Source organism: Schistocerca serialis, chromosome 9 (genome assembly GCF_023864345.2).
Source record: "Schistocerca serialis cubense isolate TAMUIC-IGC-003099 chromosome 9, iqSchSeri2.2, whole genome shotgun sequence".
Taxonomy (NCBI): domain Eukaryota; kingdom Metazoa; phylum Arthropoda; class Insecta; order Orthoptera; family Acrididae; genus Schistocerca; species Schistocerca serialis.
In genome coordinates this window covers 309,201,154-309,218,211 of record NC_064646.1, presented here as the reverse complement: position 1 = coordinate 309,218,211, position 17,058 = coordinate 309,201,154, and the positions used below count along the sequence as shown (strand labels likewise).

Below are 17,058 nucleotides of genomic sequence, written 5' to 3'. Positions count from 1 at the left end.
AAGATGAGTACTTCAACACCATCCTGACAGCTGGTGAAAAGCTAGCTTGGGATGCTTTTGTTCAAGTGTCAACAATCTTTCAAGGAAATAAGAGGGCAGAAAACTATAAGGATATTGCAGTAAATCCTCAACACTACAACAATAGACTGTGTTGCAACCTGCCCTTAAAGTTACATTTCCTAGATTTTCTCTTGGACTTCTTTTGTGACAACTGTGGTGCTATAACCAATGAGCACAAGAACACAGCAACTTTCGGACAAGGAAACGAAATACTAGGGAAAGTGAAGTGCATCAAAGTTAGCCGATTACTGCTGGACACTAATCATGGAATCACCAGCAGAAAAGTACAAATGTGAGGGAAAGCAGTTGCCCCTTCAATGAACTTCTTCCAAGGGATAACGCCAAGGTAAATACGTGCATAAGCTGACACTGGCAATAAAACAAACTTATCAGAACTTCAAAATGAGAGGTAATCTTGAATTTTCATTGACATTTTCATTATCAGCATAACCAAAAACATAACATTTAGCTGTTTTCATGACAGTTACAGAAAAAAGTGAAATGTTGTTGCATAGTGTCGCAGGAATGCCCTGTCTGTTTTATCACACTAGCCAATGGTAAAATTGCTCTATTTGTAAAATGAACATGACAGTAGGGCAAAAGAGAGACAAAATACGTGCGAGATTCTTAGTGTTTTGAAAACAAGCCATTTTTCCAGAACAAAAAGAGAAAATGAGGAAGATAAAGAGGTGCAGGTTGTAATAAGAAAAGCATGGTGCACTTATCTGTGTGGTAAAGAAAGAGAACATAAACAAATGCAATCAAAATTAATAGAGGGGTACAATGAGAGTGTGTCATTCTCCACGGCAACAACCAGAGTGCTGTGACAAAGAAGGGACTGTGGTCAAAAACGCTGAAAGAGAAATACTGGATGAGGCAACAAAGTTACTTTTATCCATTTCTGGTTTTTAACGTAATATGGGCAACTATGAATGCTTTAATTTATTGACAGAAGATATACAAACAAGTTTGTACTTGTGAACATTTTGTGTTCATTTATTACTTAAATCATTTTAGTTGCTGAAACATTGAAACGACATTTTTTACTGAAGTAATGTACATGAAAAGGGGAATCTAGTGATATAATGAGTGTCAAGTTTGTAGTGAAACGTGTTACAAAGTTCAAGGGAAGTCTGTTAGATGAGAAGACCAAGGCTGGCATCAAGGTAAATTTTCACCTAATGGAGCTAAAAATGCTGAAATCCAGCCATCTTGTGAGGCATAACAAGAGTCGTTGAGGAATGCTATATGTCACAAATCAGCAGTGCTTCTCTTTCAATATTGCTGAACAAATTCAAGTATTTCCCATTGAAGTAGCACTGTTAGGATGGGTGGAATTACCTTCCATCTTTAGGTCCAATAGGCAACAGGATTCATTAAGTTTTTATGGTTTATTTGATTGGTAGGCTCTTGGTGCACTTGAGTGGTGAGAGACAATCAATTGTGCTCTACACACTTGCACTCAACATCGACCATGGACATCTATTACCGGTCGAGCTCTGCAGTTTTTTTTTTTTTTTGTGGTTGCTCATTATGGCACCATTATTCCACTCACACTGGCACTGCAGTGGTTAAGTGTTTTAGATGTACTGTCTCTCCTGAGTGTTAAGTCAGAACAACATTTCTTTTTAACTCTGATAAATTGTTTTGTTTGTCCATGGCAGCATTAAGTGAAGCCAGACACACTTCATTGACCAGTACCATATTTTATGGAAACTCCAGGTAGGAATAACAACAATGTAAGGAATAGGATATATTGCTGCTTACCGTAAAGATGACCCATTGTGTTGCAGACAGGCACAACGAAAAGACTGATACACATACTGCTGCCGGAGGTGGCGACCAAGTGTGATTGAGGTGTGCTTGCATGTGTGAATGTGTGTGTGTTTTCTTTCCTGAGGAAGGCTTTGGCTGATGCTGGCATGTGTATCAGTCTTTTTATTATGCCTGTCTGCAACTCTCTTTACAGTGAGTAGCAATCTATCCTATTCCTGTATTTTTGTTATTCTGACCTGGAGTTTCCATTATTTGATTGTGGAAAGTTAGGTATTTGTTAAATGATGAGCAAAACTTCTTGAATCTGAAGGGATGAATAAATACATTATGCTAATGTGGAAGTTTACTTAGATAAAATGCATGTCTCTTGATATCAGAGTAATGGAAGCTGTTACACTTTTGATAAGAGCCATTTGTCAAATGGGATACGTGGTTGGGTAGTCTGGTGCTATTCAAGTGGAATATGCTGTGTACTGGCACTGGGTTCCAAATTTTCCCCCTGTCTCTCTCACTGTCAATATCAACACAAAAACAATACTACATTCTACGTGCATTCATTAAAGTCATCAGCATGAGATATTTACTTACTGCTATGACTAAGCATTCTTACTTTGTAAATGGAAGGTGCCCAGTCACTCTAAATAAAGAAAACTTTCCCTTGTTACACATTTGAATTCCTATGGTATTTCTGAGCCAGAAAAGATATAAAATCTTCATTATCGTGCTTGTAGAAATAATAGTGATGCCATACATAGGAGTGAACATATTTATAAAACCAGAAGTAAAAAATATCTTTTGAAATGTGTAGCTCTATACGTTAAGTTCTCTCAGTGCACTGCAGAAAATCTGTGGATGATGTTATCTGTTATTCTCTATTCTCTTTCTACAAGTTGTTAAATACCAGTCTCTTTGTTGCAGTGTAAGATACCATGGTGGGATTCACTGAAAGAGCATTAAATGCAGGTGGCCCATGATTATTTTGCCCTGAATTTCTCCAGAAAATATGAAACTCACTACTTGCCTCATGGAAGAAACATGTTGCGAATGTTTACGTTGAAGGTAAATAAATCCCAAAGCTAATGAACATGTAGACTTCTGTAATGACATTGCATGCCATAGAGGGAGGAGCAATGTGTATTTAGTTTCATTTTCAGTAACTCATCAATAATATTAATAACACAATTACAGTTTTTGTGAAATATTCATTATTTTAAATTACCTGTTTTAGCAACACGGAAAGTAAATATGACAGTCAGTAAAAGATTTTAGTCATAAGCTATACATATATCTCATGACTGGAATACTCTCTTTCAAATTCTGAAGGCGGCAGGGGTAAAATACAGGGAGCGAAAGGCTATTTACAATTTGTACAGAAACCAGATGGCAGTTATAAGAGTCGAGGGACATGAAAGAGAAGCAGAGGTTGGGAAGGGAGTGAGACAGGGTTGTAGCCTCTCCCGATGCTATTCAATCTGTACATTGAGCAAGCAGTAAAGGAAACGAAAGAAAAGTTCAGAGTAGGTATTAAAATCCATGGAGAAGAGATAAAAGCTTTGAGGTTCGCCGATGACATTGTAATTCTGTCAAAGACAGCAAAGGACTTGGAAGAGCAGTTGAACGGAATGGACAGTGTCTTGAAAGGAGGGTATAAGATGAACATCAACAAAAGCAAGACAAGGATAATGGAATGTAGTCAAATTAAGTTGGGAGATGCTGCGGGAATTAGATTAGGAAATGAGACACTTAAAGTAGTAAAGGAGTTTTGCTGTTTGGGGAGCAAAATAACTGATGATGGTCGAAGTAGAGAGGACATAAAATGTAGACTGGCAATAGCAAGAAAAGCGTTTCTGAAGAAGAGAAATTTGTTAACATCGTGTATAGATTTAAGTGTGAGGAAGTCGTTTCTGAAAGTATTTGTATGGAGTGTAGCCATGTATGGAAGTGAAACATGGATGATAAATAGTTTAGGCAAGAAGAGAATAGAAGCTTTCGAAATGTGGTGCTACAGAAGAATGCTTAAAGATTAGATGGGTAGAGCACATAACTAATGAGGAGGTATTGAATAGAACTGGGGAGAAGAGGAGTTTGTGGCACAACTTGACTAGAAGAAGGGATCGGTTGGTAGGACATGTTCTGAGGCATCAAGGGATCACCAATTTAGTACTGGAGGGCAGTATGGAGGGTAAAAATCGTAGAGGGAGACCGAGAGATGAATACACTAAGCAGATTCAGAAGGATGTAGGCTGCAGTAGGTACTGGGAGATGAAGAGGCTTGCACAGGATAGAGTAGCATGGAGAGCTGCATCAAACCAGTCTCAGGACTGAAGACCACAACAACAAACAACATATCTCATGACTACTTCAAGTACAACTTCCACCACTTCAAGTACAACTTGCATAGTGTTTTGGAAGTTTACATCTTTGCTGTTAGAGGTATAAGGAGGTCACACCAAAACTATGGTCTAACACAGATTTTTTTTTTAAGATTCTCTATATAAAAACAAATAAAAATGGTGTTTATTGAATAAAAAATACTTGCCTTCCATCACTTTTTGTATGGAAGCCTCCATTTTTGATATACTTGATATTGGTGCATTATGTCATAAAATTCACAAAGAGCACTTTTAATACCCAATATAATCTTCCATGACACAAAGTTTCAGTTCATGTTTCCATGTGATGACGTGGTGTCTATACCCAGTTTACTAGCATTTGATTTGAGGGAGTTAGTGCCATACTCATGTCTTATGTGTAGTGACGTTATAGCTCAAGAACTAATCAACTTTTGTATTGAACTGGGTTGTGGCCTCCATCTTGCGAAACTCAGCTTTCTCTGTTTGTCTATGAAATCCAGAGTGTCATAGACAAAGATTCTCTGGTTGATGCCGTGTTCCTTGATTTCTGGACGTTATTTGATACCGCTCTACACTGTCATGTAGTGAACAAAGTATGTATATATTGAGTACTGGACCAGATTTATAATTGTACACAGAACTTCCTTTCATGTAGAACTCAAAACTTTGCCCTTAACTCTCCCGCATCGTCCCCTACACTCTTCAAGGAGTATTGGACTTCATCATCATCATCATCATCATCATTATCATCAAACAGAATTGGCAAATGTAAAGATAATTTCAGGAGTACACCAATTGGGTTTATAGAGCTGCTGCTATTTACAGTTCATATTGACATTGTAGTGGATAATAGGTTCCATGAGGCTATTTGGTGACCATACTACTGTCTATGGGAAGGTTGCAAGACCAGACAACTGTAGTAAAATGCAGGAAGATCTGCAGGGAATCAACAATTGATACAAAAACTGGCCTCAGTGTAAATAAATGTAATGTATTGCAATAAATAGGCAAAGAGATCCATGGCTGTTTGAGTGCAAAATGGATGACAGTAACTACTGTAAAATACATTGGAGTAACTATCCAAAGTAGCCCGCCCAGCTAGCCGTGAGGTCTAACGCGCTGCTTCCCGAGCAGTTAAGCATGCCGGTCCCTGGCACGAATCCGCCTGGCGGATTAATGTTGAGGTCTGGTGTGGCAGCCAGCCTGTCAATGGTTTTTAAGGTGGTTTTCTATCTGCCTCTGTGAATGCGGGCTGATTCCCCTTATTCCACCTCAGTTAAACTATGTTGGCGATTGCTGCAGAAACAGAGTCTCCATGTATGCATACACCATAATTACTCTACCACGCAAACATTTGGGGTTACACTCGTCTGGTATGAGACATTCCTGGGAGGGGTCTACTGGGGGCCAAACCGCACAATAACCCTGGGTTTGATGTGGGGTGGCAGTGGTGTGAGTGGACTGCTATAGCCTGTTGTGGGATTGTGAATCACTGAGGGCTATGGCAGGGACGAAACCTCTCCGTCATTTATAGCTTCTCGGTTTGATACACAATACACACGCAACTATCCAGAGTGACTTCAAGTGCAATGACCACATAAAACAGGTAGTAGCAAAAGCAGATGCCAGTTTGAGATTCATTGGGAGGATTTCATGGAAATGAGACCCATCCTGAAAGATGTGACTTAAAAAACACTTGTTTGATTGATTCTTGGGTACTGTTCATAAGTGTGGAACCCTCATTATACAGGATTAATAGAAGAGAAATAGAAGATCCAATGAAGAGTAGTGTGAAACTTCCTGGCAGATTAAAACTGTGTGCCGGACCGAGACTCGAACTCAGGACCTTTGCCTTTCGCGGGCAAGTGCTCTACCAACTGAGCTAACCAAGCACGACTCACGCCCTGTCCTCACAGCTTTACTTCTGCCAGTACCTCGTCTCCTACCTTCCAAACTTTACAGAAGCTCTCCTGTGAACCTTGCAGAACTAGCACTCCTGAGCACTTGCCCACGAAAGGCAAAGGTCCTGATTTTGAGTCTCAGTCCGGCACACAGTTTTAATCTGCCAGGAAGTTTCATATCAGCACACACTCCACTGCAGAGTGAAAATCTCATTCAAGAGTAGTGTTTTTCACCATTGAATTGTTTACTCGATGGGAGTGATGCTGAACAATTTCTGGTGACAGATGCTACAAGAGAGGTGTTGTGCAGCACAGACAGATATGCTGTTGAAATTTTGAGAGCCTACATATAAAGAAGAGTCAGGCAACATATTACTTCCACCCACAACATGTATCTTGTCAAATGATCATGACAAGAAAATTAGAGAAACTAGATCTTGTATGGAGCTTTACTGACAGTTATTTTTTCCCCATGCCGTATGCGAATGGAGCATAAAAGGGGGTAAGCATGTGGTACTAGAAGTACCCTTCACCACACACCATATTGTAACTTGTGGAATGTAGTTGTCGATGATGCACTGGCGACTGTTGTGAGGGTGACTTGCTCTCGGTATTGAGTAGTGGTCTGCCCTCTGCCTTCATCCTACTCAGTGTTCTGCCTCCACTGCATTCGCAGCAGCTTCAGTGTTGGATTCCATGCTTGGCTAAGTTGAAATCCATTGCCTTGTTGATTAGGTTAATTTGTTGCTAGATTTCTGTGGCCTCCTTATATGCAAAGTCCCAAAGGGGGGCATGTGTTTTTCAAAATTTTTGTCTTCATACCTCGTTCATTTATGTGGTTTGTCTAGCCAAGAATTCAGCAATTGCTGATTTCATTGGCTGCCAGAGAGCAGTGCGCTGTTTATGTTCAATGCACCTCTCTTCAAAATTTGTCAGTCCTAATCTTAGATTTTGTGAATGTAAATTTAATATTTGTTGATACTTGTCTTGAAAAAATTTTATGTGATGCGCCAAAGCTTAAGGAAATGTTTAAAGTGAATAGTATTTCTCTTACAAATAAAAACGTGGTCCGCTGGATGCTGTATATCAATGTTCTTTATTAATTTGTGATGTACCCTCGCTCTTGACAGAAGTGTTTCAGAGATCGCACATCCGTACAGTTCACAGGCCCATTTATAGAGGCCACCTGGGTTGGCCCCATGGCACACAGTGTGAGCCACCAAAGAAACAGTGTTATTTAAGCGATAGTAAATGAGTGCTCGGCCTATTCTGTAACTTGTGTTACTGTAGTCCAGTCAATGTGTTCAGTGCATGTGTTCAGTTCTATGCACAACCTGTACTACATTGTATCTTATGTGTTCCTTTGTAAAGCACTTCGTTACATAAATCGCTTTTGTTCTTGCTACAGCACTTTATGCGATTAGCTACCTTTGAGGATTGTGATAATGATATACCAATTACTCTGCTCTTTCAATAAGTTTTATTGCATAAATCACAATGCACTCATTTTATAAGGTGTTCTGTAGGTAAATTATCGCCTATTAATCTTAGTATTGTAAACTGTAACTATGATCATAATGGTATTATACCTTTGATTGGGGTGTTTTTACCTTGTATTTAAATGTACTCAGACGTTCTTTATAGACATACTGTTATATCTGATTGTTAGATATAGATGGGTCAGTTTCTGTGCCTGATTTTCCCTCTTTACAGCCTGGCTGACAGTGGATTAGTGATATTACATGTTTACATAGTTACCACTAGGAGTTAGGTGGTGATGTGCGAAAATTTCGTTATGTTTCGATTTGAAATTCTGTATGGTTTGTATTGAGATTATTATGTTCCATTTTTATTTTTATTTAATAATTTTGTTATGGTTTATGATTTGTGATGTTTCCTTGAGTTACTGTATGTCTTTGTTGTACAGTGCTTATGCTGTTAACTATGTGCTGTATCTGCAGTAGCAGAGACAAAATGTGAATGGTATTCCTAAATCTGTTTCTGGGAAAAACCAATAAACAAGAACGTTGCTGTTGCTGACAAAGTAGTCAAAAACAAAGCACAATTCAAGCAAGAAACAAGGTACGGATTCCGCTTTGGGTCTTATAACAGAAGAATAACAAAATAAAATATTTCCCTTACAAGGCTCTTGCTCAAGAAAGTCCACCAAAGAAAAAATGGAAACAAAACTACTTGAGAGTGGTCGGCACAGCATTACCACAAAGCTGTCCATGGAGACTAGACCACTATTGCGCAACACTCTTGAGTCACAGTCCGAAGCCATCTCTCCTGATAATCTGGGATGTTGCGGCTAGGATGGCAGATACCTACAGGTCCAGGCGGCGTTTTGAACTGCTTTCTGGCTGGTGGTACTCCAGCTTATAAGCCTGGTTGGTGGATGGGTTTTCTGGGATTATTCTCGATCACATGAGTGACGCAGGAAAATAGTTCGCTTCTGAAATGCGACCTCTGGCACTGCTGTTGATTGGTAGTGCTCAGGTAGCAGGACCTGGTGGCCATTGGCTGAGACCCGAGGCTATGTTAGTCTCCAACAGCAGCCTCAGTCATACCGTAACATATGCTTTGGTTTCACTTGCTGTGATAAAGGCATCCTGCATCTCTGTTCTGTCATGTGGGATACCAATTTTGCAGGTGGATGGCATGAACGTTGCACTATGGATGAATGTTACTTCATGTACCTGGTTTGTTTATTGTACCCATTTTTCTGCTTTATAATATCAATAAAGTTTTCAATGTATTGTTTGTGCTTGAGGTTAGTTTATGATGTTGAAGTTTCTTTTGGTTTGTCCTATGTAGACTTTGTGGCTCATGTTACATGCGAACAATAACCCTCAAGATTTACAGAATGAACAAACATACCTCAAGCACAAAAAATACATTATAAAGCAGGAAATGGATAAAATAAACAAACCACGGATACTGAGTAACACACATCCATAGTAACAGCATAAACACCATACAACAAAAATATACAGTAGCACCAAGGATAGGTGACAAATCATAAACCATAACAAAATTATTAAATAATAATAAAAATAACATGTGATAATCTCAAAGCAAACCACACGAATTTCAGGTAAAAAACATAATCAGAAAAAAACCCTAAGAAAATATACAAAACACAACTGAATTTCCACACATCACCTACTTCTAGTGATAATTGTGAAACATGTAATATGAATAACTCACTGTCATCGAAGCTATCAAAAGGGAAAATAAAGCTCAAAAATGTGACTAATCTGTACCTAAACATCAGATATAACAGTATGTCTGAAACAAATGCCCAACAAGTAATGTCTAAATACAAATCCAACAAATACAGCATATGACAGTGTCGATATTACCTGTAAGGTAAAAACACTAATTGAGTGTATAATCCCTGTACAATCATAGTTACAAAGTACAGTATCAAGATTATCACCTATTAATGTATTTACAGAACACGTGATGATGGCAATATGCTGGAATGACTTCATTGTGATTTACACTATAAAACTCATATAAAGTCAGTGTAAGTGCTGTATCATTGTCATAATCATGTCACTACAAGACATATTTTGCAATGCGGTCCACTAAGGGGGGGGGGGGAATCAGAGGCGATACGAGGTTTGTGTGGAATAAAATGAGGAAAGATCTAGGAAAGTGGCAAGAAGAGATATGAGGAACTGTTGTGAAGACTTTGATGTAGGACTTTGTGTTCCAAAATGCTTCAAAAATTTCATTCTAAGGCAAATGTAACTAAGTAAATTGCAATTAAAAACTACATTTTCATACAGTTTTAGCACCAACAATTGCTGACACTTCCTCTATTTAGGTAACGAAAGATAAATCTTTGGTTTTTTTTTTTTTTTTTTTTTTTTTTTTTTTTTTTTTTTTTTTTTTTTTTTTTTTTTTTCAGTGATTATAAACACATTTTCATTTCACAACAAAAAATTGCCACTGATGTAAGTCTATGTTTCTCTGCTCTATTTTATATAAAAAAGACTCAACTTTCTTATTGCAGTAAACTGACTTAACTTGTGTGCAGTAGAACCTGCGACTCAGAATTGGAAAAAAAAAGAAAGTGAAAAAGCATAGTATCATGCACTTGCGTATCACCCTAGCTGCCCATTCCTCAAGGTGTTAACCATGTGAATGGTTTCTCTGACATGTGTTTTTACGCACTCACATAGTGTGTGGTATGCACTACTGTTTCAAAGTCCCAGATCACTTTTTCTGTCTCTAGAAAGGATTTAGGCTTGACAGGCAAGAGGCATAAATGTGATGCTTTCTTGTTGAAGTATTCCAAGTACATATTGGCAACCACAGGTGCCAGAGGACAACCCACAGCCATACCATCAGTCTGTTCATAGTAGTACCCATTGAAAATTCTTTTCAGTGACCAATCCATCCAGCTGCATGCCTGAAAGACTTTTGAGCAACTTTCTTGAAATTTGGAGAGTAGAATAGAGGTACTGGCAGAACTAGAGCTGTGAGGATGAGCCACGCCTGGATAGTTTATTTGGTAAGAGCATTACCAGTGAAATGAAAGTTTCCACATTCAAGTCCCAATCTACCACTCAGTTAACCATCCATTACACTGTGGTTAAGCCTAATTCTTTGCAATATCCTTCCTTTCAGTAATGTTAGTCCCACAAAGTATGCTGGGGAAATTAGTTTGGAAAGTAGGAGAGATGTACTGGTAGAAGTAAAACTGCAAGGGCCGATTATGAGGTGTGCCCGGTAGCTCAGTCAATAAGGATATTACCCCTAGAAAGCAAGATTCCGGATTTGAACTCCGGTCCTGCAAATGGTTTTAATATGTCAGAAAGTTTCATAACAATGGGCACTCCATTGCTGAGTGAAAGCCCGTTGACAAAAGCAGATTGAAAACAGAAATATTAAATTTTATACTTGAACATACGAATATACTTGTATGAGGATCCTGCCATACCAATGTTTGACTCTTACACTCACAGTACTGACAGACAGTTAAATAAGATATTATACCCTGATGGAATACCAGTTGGATTTTTACACTGAATACACTTTAGAATTAGCCCCTATCAGAGTTCATATTTATCATGAATTTCTTGCCTAGTGAATAAGTCTGCATGACTATAAAAGAATGCAGATCACCCCCGGAAAAAAAAAGTTTCCATTAAAGAATCTGCAGTGATTCGGGAAAAGTCATGTGTGTGAAACACACATAATACATACATACATACATACATAATGTCTCGCAAACAACAGGTACAGGTGAAAAGGTGGATTTCATCTCCCTGGACTTTTGAAAAGTGCTCAACACTGCACAACTTCATTGACTAATAACCAGGATATAATCATACAGAGCATCATAACAGATAAGTATTTCTGACTAATAGAAACTTCTATGTTATACTTATATCTGATTGCGAAAGAAACACACACAATATCAGGCATGGTCACAATGAAGTGTAATGGACATTCTAATATGCTCAAGATATACATAGGCAATTAATCAGAAATGATCAGCAGCATCATCAGATTGTATATTGGTGATGGTGTTTTATACCATAAAGTATTAGTCTTGAATGAGCATAAGGAAATGCTGAGAGATCTGGCTGACAGCTCTGTTTACATGAGGGTAAAAGAAAGATAATACTTATAAGAGGGAGAAAGAACCCAATTGTATCTGATTACTAAATTAATGATGGACATCTGGAGCATGTCACAGCACGTAAAAATTTGGGGCAGATACTAAGAAGCAATATTGAATAAAATGAACAATGTTAGGGGAGGTGTGTGGAAGACTTAAATTTATGGGAAAGCACCTGGGAAAGTGCAGTCCATCAGTAAAGTAATTTTCACACAAGATACTAATGTGACCAGTGCCAGGGTACTGTTCCAATGTTTGTAGTTTGGAGTCCTTATCAAGTGGGCGTGACAGCAGAAATCCATTGATTCCTGAAATACACGGCCAGGATTTTAACAGAGATGCTCATGCAACTTAAACTGAAACATTTGGTAGAAAAGCAACTTTATTCTTGCTTAACCCTGCTAGGTGGATTTAAAGGTGCCCGTGCAAAAATTCTGCTTTCACCAATATATCAATATATGCCTTGAATTGGGATTATGACATGTAAGATATGAAAGATTAGGTTGTGTGCAGTCCTTTTTATCTCATTCAGTAAGAGAATGCAATATGACTGAAAATTTCAGAAATACTATACACTGGCTTGCAAATTTTTTATATATAGATGCAAACCAGAGGAAAGAATAACTCAATAGAAATTTATAAATCCTAAAAGTGACAACATTATGAAAAGGAGAGATTGCTACTCATCATATTGTGAAGATGTTGAGGCACGGACAAGATCAAGAAAAAGAATGCTAAGCAAGTAAGCTTTTGTCCAAAAGACCTTCTTCAGAATTAGAGACACACACACACACACACACACACACACACACACACACACACACACACACAAATGCAACTCACAAACACATGACGACTGCATCTGCCTGTCAAGGCCAATGCTAAAAATGTTGAATGATTAGCAGAATATGTTCTAGATGCAACCTGTGTCTTTTTATAGGCTGCTTGTCATACCAAAGGCTCACCACGTGGTAAGCTCGTAATTTGTGGGAGATATTTCTGTAAACAATGACAGTTCTTTCCAAATTTAAACTCTACACACACCTCCATTTTGGCTTAGAAGTGACACCAAACAACTGCACATCATCCTTCACACACAAAAGGTGTACAATTGTCAGTGTGTTTCAAGCATCAGAACGTCTTCTCTTGTTCTTAATAGAAATCTGTTATAGCTGTATGGTCTAAATCTTTGTGAGTTTCTTGCTTTTCTGCTTTTATATTTTTCTGCCTCAGTTCATGTGCGTCTGCCTTTTCTTTGCTACTGCTGTCTGCTACAGGGTGTCCAGCAAACGAGTCCCTGACTTCAAAATTAAATATCTTGAAAGCCGAGATTGGTAGATGGCTGCAACAAATGGCATGTTTATTTTGAAAGCTGTAAGAATTTTATACAGAAGTTTAGAAATACTTTGAAATGTTGCTAAGAGATGGTGCTGTAATTGCAATATGTAATGCCTGTAAATAGTGTACCACAGCTGAGAGCTATCAATTCCATTGTTGAAATGTGAAAGGAGGTTAGCATACTGGAGGAGGAGGTTGATATTATGTATTCCATTGAATGTGCTTTTCTGGTATTGGAATTCCACAGATTAGGAAACAGTCCTACAGCAACAAGGCACAGTTTTCAAACATGATTTAATGTTTCAAAAAGACCCAATGTCCAAAGCATTTGCAAGCTCTTTGCGAAATTCCAACAGGCAGGCAGCATGGCCAATGATGTAATGGGGAATGTTGGCAGTAGGCAAACTGCAGTTGCTCCTGAAAACGTCATCACAGTTTCTGGAACTATTTGGTGAAATCCAAGGAAATCAAACTGAAAAATTACAGCAGAGACTGGTTTGAAGCATTTTAGCATGCGGATAATACTGAGACAGACCCTACTTGTGTCTCCATTCAAAATCCAAAGCCGCCATACCTGTACTAGCTGTGCAACAGAGGACTGACTTTGTGAACCAGATTCTCACAGTGACTAATAATGGAGTATTTGATGCTGCATCCACGTGTTTCACAGATGAAGCATACTTCCATCTGAATGGAATCGTGAATAAACAAAACTGGGGTTTTTGGGTTCCAAACATCCCGATTAATGTGCAGTGAAACCACTGTATTCTCCCAAAGTTACTGTTTGGGCTGCAGCATGCAGCAGAGGCATTATTAGCCCTTTTTCATGTGAGAAATGATCACCAATGAATGTTACTTTGCAATTTTGAAATAATTTGGCGGCAGACAGCTTGCGTTGGAGGATCGACCAGACTATGAGTGGTTCATACAAGATGAGACCAGACGACATCACACTTCTTTGGGAATAGAGTCATGGCATTAGATTATTGTAAATTTGCTGGTGCAGGGATGGATTGTCCTCCATATTTGGTCAGTCTGACTCCTTGTGAGTACTTTCTTAGGGGAACAGTGAAAGACACTGTACACTGGAAACCATCTTACCACACAAGATGAACTTGAATCGGTGATCTGTTTGACTTCTGTTGAGACAGTTCAGGGTGTGATGATAAATTTCATTGTTTGTTTGTACCACCTCCATACTGCGAGTGGTGGAAATTTTGAAAAGATTGTGATGTGATTGCAAAGACTGCTTGCATAGGATGAGTTTAATTATGCACACTGATACTCTGTGAGGTGCACAGCATACAGCGCCATCTGTTACCAGCTTTTTAAAACTATTTTGAAATTTCTATATAGCTTCTGTATAAAATTCTTGCAGTTCTCACAACAAACATAACTTTTGTGGCACTCACATATCGAGGTTAGCTTTTGAGGCATTTCATTTTGAAATCGGGGACTCCTTCTCTGGATGCCCTGTATCTACATATTCTTATAATCATCATTACATCACTAAACATCATTTTTAAAAGAAAAAAGTAATAGTTTTCAGTGTTACAGAAGAACTTTGAAAACGTTTTCTTATGTATGATTGTTGTTTGTACTGAATTAAGTAACTTTAAATGCAAGTAAGAAGCTTCACAGTAAAACTTGTGGGCTTCTTTCATAGAGTGATAGTCGTTTTCCTGATTCTACTTTGGATGGCGTTTCTGTCTCAGAGATTGTAAAAAAGACTTTGTATGTCAAACCTAATAAGACAGTATAATACTTACAGCATTTGTTTTTATTGCAGGCAAACAGAGAAGACATCAGATTGAAGAAATTGCATTTGATTCACTGTCACTTGTAAGAAAGGAAATGGCTGTTGAAATGGTTTCCTTGTTGTAAAATTTAAGGATATTGAAAACTACAATTCCTGTGCTTAAAGGAAACATGAAAAAAAGTGGTGCTGTTGTAGTTGTGTGGACTCTGTATTCATTGGAATATTGAAATGTGTCATTGTATAATGTGGTTCATAACTGTGTTACGTGTGTGTGTTTCTAATGAAACAAGTAAAAAGTGTGACTGAAGAATCTCATAGACTGTAGAAGACATGAGAACTACTACCATTGGAAAAAAAATGATTTTGAGCTAAAATATCCTTTTGTTAGAAGATTATCTCTTCTTCATTATTGAACCCTTGTGTCCACAGTTTTACATGTTGAGGGCTACAAGTGACTTAGACTTGTAGGCCTGAAAACATAAGTTTATGCAAGATTATTTGGAGATATCAATACACATACTCCACAGTTAATTGCAGACACATGCACACAGTAAAGAAGAAGACAAAATTACATCAACAATATTCAGATAGTCGTTCTGGTAAAAACTTTTAATAATTTCACCTAAAAATTTTAGTTAATTTGATTCAGTATACTACAGATTTCCGTGAAAGTGTTACACAAATACTGGGCAGTTATAATTAAAGTGCAGCTACTCATGGAAGTCCATTGTGGGTTGTAACTGTCATATGGCAGTGAAATCTGCTAGATATGCTGTCATTCGACAAGCCATAATGTGAGCGAACAATATGGCTATTGAGAAGAAAAACTGTGCGCTGGTAGTGAAACTGTTTTATGTACATGGCAGCAATTACAGTGCTGCATGGGGAGAATGTTGCTGACTGAAAGGTCCGAGGATGGGTGAGCTAAATTTGAAAGAGGAAGGCATCCTATCCTGGTGGAAGTTATTGATGAGGTTACTGTTGCCATACCTGAGCAGGCAATACATTCCCCGGGTAGTTCCAGTGCTTGTGCAGTATCACGAGAATTGCCCATCATATGGTCAACAGTACAGAAAGTTTTGCAGTCTATATTACAATTACACTCATACTTGCACACGATTCAGATGGTGCTGCAACTGAAACCTCATGATCTACAGCAACATTTTGAATTTCCTCTTTGATTTGTGGGACGGATTGAAGTTGATGACATGTGGCCGGTCAATATTCTGTGGAGTGACAAGACACATTTACACTACAGGGTGGAGTGTATATACTGAACTGCCAAGTTTGAGATACCGTTAAACTGCATGTTGCGCACAAAGGACCATTTCCTCGCCTTATGTGACTTTGTGCTGTGGATTCACAAGCTTGTTCATTCTCATTCCATCTGTCTTTGAAGAGAACACACCGAGAGGGCCTGTCAGGTGCACCCTGATGTCTGAACGTTATTGAGATCTCCTTGTAAAGCATGTAATTCCTGCTTTGGAAAACATAACTGTGTGGAAGCACTATTTTCATGCAAGATGGGGCCACACCTCACGTTGCTTGCCCAGTGAAAGATCTGCTTAAAGCAATCTTCCGTGAACAAACCAGAAATTTTACAGAGGTCTGGCCTGCAAGATCACCAAGTCTGAAAAGATGTGACTTTTGGCTCTGGGGTTGTATAAAAGAATGCATTTACCAGTGACACATTTGGTCTCTACCTGATCCGAAAGCCAGTATCCAGGAACACATTGTTAAGAGTCCACCATAACTGGTTTGACCATAACCTACACATTTCTGTATGAGCAAATTTTTACACCTGCTATGTCTAAGTTCTATGACCATAGCCATCATGTTTGTATGTAAACACAGTGTATTTCATGAGTGCACAACGTAATAGTGAAATATGCAGCTAAACTTTATGAAACTGAAATATGCATGTAAATAGTAAACAAGTGTGCAACTAAGTGGAAAAACTGTCACCACAGTGTAACTATAATAATGATAATTCATCTTTATGTAAGTACAGCTTTATTTCGACAAATGCTGATACGCCACTTACAGTTGTCCCACTTGTATCTGTTTAGTCACCAACAAATAATTTTTCTGTATTTATACAGTGATCTCTAGCAGTATAAACATGTACATGAATGTATAAACGCCTGAGGATGGGCACAAACCCGAAACTGATACAGCTGTGTGCCCCGCCATATTGGCAGTTGACCTTGAACGAGTTTCGCTCGGCCACCG

At 38.4% G+C, this 17,058-nt stretch overlaps 1 protein-coding gene across 2 annotated transcripts in view; it reads left to right on the top strand.

Moving 5' to 3' along the window:
* Positions 1-15,218, top strand: part of LOC126419099 (elongator complex protein 4) — a 50,806-nt gene extending 35,588 nt beyond the window's left edge. Inside the window, exons 8-9 of one of the 2 annotated variants that reach the window (XR_007575934.1) lie at positions 2,755-2,895; positions 14,857-15,218. The gene's annotated coding sequence lies outside the window, so the exon portion shown is untranslated. The remainder of the gene's footprint in view (positions 1-2,754; positions 2,896-14,856) is intronic. The other variant, XM_050086197.1, reaches the window with a different exon arrangement.
* Positions 15,219-17,058: the final 1,840 nt, after the last annotated feature.